Raw genomic sequence first — 8,847 nt, 5'->3', positions numbered from 1 at the left:
TCAGCCATTATCGCTTGACCACTTTTTTGATTTGTTTTGTCTGTATTTTTGTTGTTGGATTCATGCGGTCAGTCTATGGAGACTTTTGTTTTTCGTTCTTTGCCTTCCTTGTTTCATTTTGTAATTTGTTATGGAGATCTACTTTTGGTTTTGCGGTCGGAAAAAATTTATTAACATTCTTACACGTTACGCACTTTAGGTTTTATGTTTCCTCCATTTTAAGCAAAAATCTACCTTCGGTGTTGTTTAGTATATAGCATGCCTTTGACTACTCGTCGTGGTGAGGTAAGGTTCTTATGCCTTGTTTGAGGTTCATTGCATGATCTCGAAATAACTATTATGTAAATGCGGCTGGCAGTTTCGTAGAGAGCCTGGTTAGTAGCAGCAACTTTAGTGAAGAATTTTCTTAACCATTCAAAGCTTAGCCCTCATTCCATAAATATCCTTTAAGATTTCATTTTTGTATATCATCCCTTCTACTTTAAGACCTTACTACCTGAGGCATACCAAGTCTTTAAAACTCTTTTGATATAAATTTAGATTTTTTTCTTGACTTCAATCATCGGATAGTGAAATCTTCAACCAGTTGAGATTTTTGAAAGGAGGTGGTAAACCTGTTATTCTTTTAAGTCACCGCAATCTTCTAACAGTTCCCTTTTTGAGACTCGTTGTTTCCACGATACCTCGCCAAATTAGAACATGGGATTTGATTAGTTAGTCAAAGGTTATTTTAGATAGACCATAATTTTCGATTTTGAAATTTTCAAAAAACGACTTCTTTTTTGGAAAGCCGTCAATTTGTCAAAAAAGTCAAAGTGATCACCCAAGTGAATATAAACCCTTAACAGATTCCTCAATATTGTTTACAAGACTGAAGTCTTGTAATGCTTTGAGGTATTTACTATCACAATTAAATTAAATTTATTAAAAATTTGTTTAATGAACTTTAGTTTCATTGAGTTTTAAAGCCATTAAATTATTCTTACGGTTTCTTATTTGCCATTATATAGACTTCTCCATTACGCTAACGAAGTCTTTGCCGTGTCATTGCCTTTGGCGAAGACTGGGCCAAACTTAAGCGAATTACCGACTGCCTCTTTGATTCTAACGATTTATCATTTTTTCTATCTTTTTCTTCTCGCATCAACATTTGCACACACATATGTATGTATGTAGCTACCAAAAAGTCAATGTCATCGATTTCTCGTACCTCGTGAGCCACGATGGCTATTAGTGTGGCACGTACCGACTGCAAGAATTATGCTTAAGAATCAGGAATATCCAATGTGTGGCGCACTTAAACACGACCGCTTTTCGTGTAAGCCAACTAACCAGTTTCTTGGCGTGTCACAAAGCCAAGCTCGACCACAAAACCAATGCTGCGCTTGAAGCCTAACCAACATGTTCGAGAGCAAACACAATCGAACACAGCGGTTACGACAGCAAAGGTGTGCGCGGAGCCACAGGTAAAGCCAGCCAGACAACGAGACAGCAGCCAACTCTTCACTGCTGAGAGTGTTAAGGCATACAGTGGACTCGCGGGGCGCAAAAGGTGACTGTGCGGCGCGTATTGTTGTTTGTGTATTGTCTTATGCTCGTCTTTCTTTGCAGCCAACAAATGGCAAAGCGCCTAGACTTGTTGAAGCCGGTCTTTTCGTGCGGTCTGTAGCAGCTGAAGCAAGGTATGTCTCGTGTTAAGAAAGTGCCGCGCCGGGAGAGTGTTTTAGCGTACGATCGATCTTACCAATGCAGTGCTCAGCGGTTTGAGCGTTTACTCGGAATTCAGTTTCTTTTTAACGTTGAACTTAAGCGCAACTTGATTTTCGGAACGCGTAGCCGCGAAGTTAATTTTAAATTTAGATCTAATAGAATGCGCGAGCGCGGGTACGAGAGTGCAATCCAGCGCAAAGCAAACACATATATAGTGCATATAGTACAAAAATCTTGAAAGAGACGTGTTTGAGGCGGAAAAATGCTTAACAAGATCCGTGTGCAAACGCTTAAGCATAAAAGTAATTGTTATGATGTGAGAAATCCAATAAGAAAATAAATAATAAGTGAAAAAATTGTGTTTCAAAGCTCAAAAGCAAAGATAAATATTTTAAAATGTAAATAAAAACTAGTAAAAGTGCAAAATATATCAATAAGTATCAATAATATAATAATTTTTCATAACAACTAAACTAAATTTGTGCTAAGTTAATTTTTTTTATTTACACAACACTTCCATGTGTCAAATTAACATTTATTGCTATTATTTCATGTGCTAAATCGCTTGTGTAGTCTTCCTCAACTGGCTGAGTCGCTAAATTTGGTCATCTGTTATGGGAATTGCGACTCAAAACCGCTGGCTGACATTTGCGAATTTGTGCAATAAATGAAAAAGGTGCTAATTACACGATTCGAAGTGAGTTCAAACGCAAATTCGTCAGCAATGCTTTATATAAATAAGTGAAAGCCCTCAAAAAATTTGCAAAATAACAATTCAAATTTCAAAATAACAGTACTAAATTACCCTTTTCCATTCATAACCCAAATTTTTAAAAACTTCACATAATTTTAAAAAATAACAGTATTTCACTAACCGGCTCAACTAAGCATAAGTAACTAAATTTCAACTATAACAAAATCACCTGCACCGTGAAAATCTCAAAAAAGTGATTTCAAAACATCACATCAACTTCAGCAACATTCAGCATTGCAATAAAACTCTAACACTTCATATTCCATCAAAAAACACTTCTATCATTTTGGAAGCATTTTTATGTGGATTTACGAAACGGATATCCAAATGAGATTTCATTTTAGCGATTAACGGATATTTTTTACGTTATCTTCAAGCGATAATGTCAAATAAGTGAGTAGAAATTATGACTTCTCTACTATTATCCAACATAAATGTATTATACATTGCTTTTTGTACCCTAAACAGGGCATAGTAAGTTTGCCACGATGTTTGTAACACCAAACAACAGAAGGAAACATCATAGACCCTATAAAGCATATATGTATATAAATGATCAGCGTGATGAGCTGAATCAATTTAGCATATACCTCTGTCTGTCCGTCCGCCTGTATATATGCGAATTAGTCCCTTAGTTTTTAAGAGATCGATCTTTTGCTCCTGTACTCTTCTCACTCTGGGCTCATTTGTCGGAACGGCCGATATCGGACCATTATAGCATATAGCTGCCAGACAAATCATACTAATTCATTTGACGAGGTATTTCGTGAAATTTGGCATGGATTATTGTCTAAGTCAATGATGCAATCTCCAAAAAAAATTGTTCAGAACAAGTCACTATGGCATATAGCTGCCATACAAACTGACCGACCACAGTTTTTGTAATGAATCTTTGTATTTGTGAAGGGTATTATAGCTTCGGTGGAACCGAAGTTAACGTTTTTTCTTGTTTTTGTTTAAGTTTATTTTATTGACATATATTTTCATAATTTTAAATATTTTTTTTAATGTAAAGAGAAATTCAAGAAAATATAAGCGCTGAATTTAATGGAACTTTTCTTATTATCATTTAGAATAATTTAATTGAAAATGCCAGAGTTGCCATAATTTAGGAAAAGTCTAAGTCCAGATAAAAGATTAATTTTAAAATTATTGTTTTTTTTATAGTATTATAATAATATTCTCCAAATCTACCGGCTGATGTTTTACTAGAATATTTTTATTTGTTTTAATATTTTTAAAAATATTTTTTAATATTTTTTCAATTTATTTTTTTTTATTTAAAATATTTTTTTTATATATTTTATTTATATATTTTATTTATATATATATTTTTTTGTTTTATATAAATTTTTTTTTTGTTTTATATATATTATATATTTTTTTAACTCCTTTTATATATGTATAGATATTTTTTTTGAAATTTACAATATTAATGAATAATTATTATATTTACATATATTATTGTTTTTTTCTGATAAATAATATAATAAATGCCAGTCCTAATTAAGTTGCCAAACATTGTCCCGGCTAACAGCATACACAAAAGTATGTATATAAATAAATATTTTCAGTGACTTTGCAAAACTAGTTTTGCAGCTGATTAATGTTCCTTCAAAACTTAGCTACGTACAAACATACAAACTGAGACTTAGAGCTCAACAAATATAGCTGTGCTATCTTTTTTGTGTGACACAAGATGACTCAGTTTTCGAACCCATTAAATTTGCTAATTCACACAATGAGATTTTTTAAATTGCACAGAAAATTGAAAGTAATTTCATAGTTACCTTGTAGAAAATTGCCTAACAATTGGAGAAGCATGCGTACGCTCCACTACAAATGTACATATATTTCTACTTATAACATTTTTGTACTAAGTACACCGTGTTTGGTAGTAATTTGTTGGATTATCGTGCTAAGTGTCAGAAACTTTCGATTTTTATGTGGGTGTTTGCTTTTTGAAATTACCTACAGCAATCGAAAATTGTTTTTCTGCTTCTGGTTCTACGCTAGACACATTTTTATACGATATTATGATCTTGTTCGAAATTTGAAGAGCAAAAACTCTATTTTTATACAAAAAATTGAAATGGTTTGGAGTAGAAATTTTGAATTCTGTTAATTAGACATCGGAGTGCAATGCCGGTAGTGTTTCAAACCGAAATTATTTAGTGTCTTTCACACGGCGTTTCTTAACACTCAAAAGGTATCGTATAGCAGTAGAGTTGAAATTTTTAGGGGAGGTCTTTTTCTGGTTATTTGAAAACAGCCTCTTCGATCATATTGTAGCTGAGCTGGAATTCTCTTCCGAATTCTCATAACACATTTCAGAATAAACCTATTGGATGTTTACTTTGTTAAAAAATATTTTCTAGATTCACTGAAAATTTTGTAAAAAATCGAAGTATGTTCCAATAATGTTTAAAAATGCTCAGTTGAAATTTTGTGTATGTTCCAAACACAGTACAGACAGTTAAGATCAAGTTTTCGAGAAATTCGTTGTATGAGAATAAATTTCTTAACATCGGAATCATTGCTATTTTTAAAGTGTATACCTTTTTTCGAACAACCAATAGCTAATAACATAAAAAGTCACTCATTATTGACATTTATTGATTTCCACTTTCCAGAAATGGGCATTTTAGGGGTGTCGTTCATCGCAAACGCGTAATATTGCTTTGAATAAATCAATAATTATTCAGAAATGTAGCTATAAATATGAATTTCTTAAATGGAAATCCGATAGGAATCCAGCGCTAATGAATTCTACAACAAAAATAAAATTATGAAACACACAAAAATTATGGGCTTTTAAAAAAAAGGCGAAAACCACTCTGTAAGCAAATGTTTATATATTTTAACTCACACATACTTGTACATCGCGCTGTTACCTTCCCGCTCTCTTTACACAGATGTTTTGTCTCGATTTGGTATAACTCATTTTGGCCGTTTTTGGCAGTTGCCATTTGCAGCGCAATTAATGTAAAATGCCAAAAATATTTCCTCACTTTTTTTGTTTCGTTTATTTTTTTAAAAGAGGCCGTTTGTTTACAAACAAATGCAAGATTTTGTGGGAGTGTTATACGTTATCAGCGTCACCTTTTGCTCGGCTTCATTTAAGTCGTGCTTGAAAGTATGTCAGCGTGTGGTGTGTGTATGTATGCATATGTTTATGTGTTTCTGACTAAAAATATTCAAGTGTGGGAGCGCCTCTGCTCGAATTTGCAGGAGCAGTCACATTTGAATTAATTTAAATGTGAATCTCAAGAAATTAAATACAATAAATTGGTGGCTCCAATTTTTAATCATGAAATATGTGATAACTGAGTAAATTGTGAGAGAAAAACATTTAAGTAGAAAAATATTTAAAAAAAATATTATATAATGCAAAAATAAAAATTCATAAAACAGATTAAAATAGTATATAATAAAGATAAATTACATTATATAAAAAAAAAAACAATTAAGATTATTTAAATATTGAAAAAAAATATAAAAAAATTACAAAAAATTATATTAACATATAGGTATTACAAAAAAAAAACACCAAACAGTTAAACAAAAGGTGGTTTAAATACTAAAAAAAAAATAAAGTGAAATTAAAAAAATTAATATTTATATTAGAAATAAAAAATAAAATATTTTAACAAATTAATTACAATATAATGAAAAAACTAATTTTAAAATGTTTTTAGTTTATTTATAAATAATTATTATAAATAATAAATTTTTATTGTCTTTAAAAATAAAAAACAATAGTAAAATGCTAAACAATTCTTATTAAAAGATCAAATATTATATAAGGCAAAATAACAATTCATAAAATGTATTAAAATATAATATAATAAAAATAAATTACATTATATAAAAAAAGTAACAAATTCAGATAAAAAACAAAAAATAAAATAAAATTACAAAAAAACAATATTTACTATAAAAACAAAAATTAAAAAAAAATTTTATAAAAAATTAAAAAATTCAGATTATTAAGAACAAACAATAAAATAAAATTACAAAAAACAATATTTATATTATAAAAACATTATATAAAAAAATTAACAAATTCAGATAAAACACAAAAAATAAAATAAAGTTGAAAAATAAACAATATTTACTTTATAAAAAAAAAAAATTACATTATATAAAATATTAAAAAATTCAGATTATTAAATATTAAGAACAAACAATAAAATAAAAATACAAAAAACAATATTTATATTATAAAAAAATTTAACAAATTATAATCAAAAAAAAAAAAATTAAAAAAAATATTTTTAGTTTATTTATAGATAAACCTCAATGTTTCTTTTCTTGAAAAACAAAAAACAATAGTAAAATAGAAAAAAAAATCCTATTCAATGATCAAATATTATATAAGGTAAAAATAAAAAATCATAAAATAGATTAATTAATAATGTAATAAAAATTAATTAAAAAAATTAGAAGAAAAATTAATTCAGATTATTAAAATATTTAAAAAAATAAAATAACAAAAAATTATAATTACAGTCAAAATATACAATTAAAAAATTGATTAAACAAATTTTAATAATCAAAAAGTTATTATAAATAAAAAACAAAATTAAATACAACAATTAATTCAGATTAATTAAATATTATAAAATAAAATAAAAAATAATAATAATTACATTAAAAATTTACCAAAATACATAACAAAAAAAAAATATTGAAAATATTATTTAAAAATAATTTACAAAAAATACACAGTAAAATTTTAGTTTATTTATAGTTTAATTAAATTTTTTATTGCTTAAAAATAATCAGCAATAGTAATAAAGTTCAAAAATTACTCTCAAAAGTTTTGTTCGTAAATTAAATTATTGCTATTGATATTCTTTAAATTAGTTAATAAAAAGATTAAAATAATCGAAAGGTAACAATAAATAGTCATAAAAAATAGTTGAAAAAAGAAGAAAAATTTAATTGAAATTTTTTTTCGTATATTAAATTATTTATATTTTTAATAAGATAATAAATAAACTTGTGGAAGTTAAAAAAAAAAAATAAATTGGAGAATGTAAAATAGCCAAAAATTAATATATACAATAAATTCTAACTCTATAAATTCTAATATTTTACGATATTTGGGAATATGGTCTAACAAAATAAGTGCTGGCAATTCTACAAAGCCGAACAAAACCTTGAAATTCTACATATTCACGTCCTCTTTTCCAATATTCATACTTTATATACATATATGTTTGTATGTATCTATGTGCATTTGTATATGCGTGTTTGCATGTATGCGCGCAATGTAGCTTTTTACACGTTCACTGTGGCATGCCACAATTTCTAGGATGAGTGCATTCTCATTCTGTCGCTGTTGCTGTTGTTCCTATCGCTATTCCGCGTAGTTATTATGTTGCACGCGAACAACAACAAACACGCGCATAGCTGTAAAAACCACCAGCGTTTATGTTGCTAATAATAATTAGACAGGCGCCAATGAGTTGGGGAAGCTGCCACATACTCGCAATTGTTTTTGCCTCAAAATTTACAACAGTGAAAAATATAATATTTACACATGCAGTTCTAGAAAATTATTTATATTATTAGAAAGAAATATTAAATTTATTTTTCAAAACTTACATTTCTCACAATAACTGGCAACGCTATGTCTCTATATGCAACGCTTTGCTTCTACATATATGCACTGCATACGTTGCATGTTGCATGCGTCTAGGCCACGTTGCATACAATTTGCTGCCTCATGCAATTTTCTTGTTGTTGTTTCGCCAGTGCGCTGCTGCAACACGCCAACAATTTCTGTTCTGCTAAGTGCAGTTAAGAATTTACTTCATGCGTAACACAGCCGCATAGTTGGCTAGTTAGCTGACTTATGCCACATATGAAACCGGCAATTTAGAGAGAGAGGGAGCGAACACACAGCCGCGGCGGTTAGAGTGCGTTGGTAGGTGGCAAGCAACGTTGCATTCATGTGCTGTGCTGTAAGATGTGCGACGGAGCTGTCATTAAGTAGTGTTCACGTGAGGATAATGACATTTCGGTGGATGCGTGCAACAAAAAAAAAAATAAAATAAAAAATAGGGAAGCATGTGAGCGGCAACGCAAAAATAATTAGCAAAACGGGTTGGCCGCTGATTGGTTGGCTGAGTTTGCGTGCAAGAAGATCGTGGCGATCAGCAACCTGTTCCAGGAACCCGTTTTTGTGGCAATATTTTAGACTCGGCTTGTGCGCACATATTTGCAACGTGTGTGAGATTGTGACCGGGTTTATGCAGCAGTGTCCTAAAGGCCTATACTACATATTTGCGGTGCGTTCCATTTTTTTGTTTTTATTGCGTTATGCGTTTAGTTCGTAACAAAAAAGTTGCAACAAATTTGATACTTCCTTTGTC

General features: G+C 29.7%; 1 protein-coding gene across 1 annotated transcript in view; it reads left to right on the top strand.

The window, feature by feature from the left end:
* Positions 1-2,482: 2,482 nt before the first annotated feature.
* Positions 2,483-8,847, top strand: part of LOC106621603 (serine-rich adhesin for platelets) — a 194,638-nt gene continuing 188,273 nt past the window's right edge. The window contains exon 1 of the mRNA XM_036360004.2: positions 2,483-2,857. The gene's annotated coding sequence lies outside the window, so the exon portion shown is untranslated. The remainder of the gene's footprint in view (positions 2,858-8,847) is intronic.

This window comes from Bactrocera oleae, chromosome 3 (genome assembly GCF_042242935.1).
Source record: "Bactrocera oleae isolate idBacOlea1 chromosome 3, idBacOlea1, whole genome shotgun sequence".
NCBI classification, from domain to species: domain Eukaryota; kingdom Metazoa; phylum Arthropoda; class Insecta; order Diptera; family Tephritidae; genus Bactrocera; species Bactrocera oleae.
This window is presented reverse-complemented; position numbering and strand designations above follow the sequence as displayed.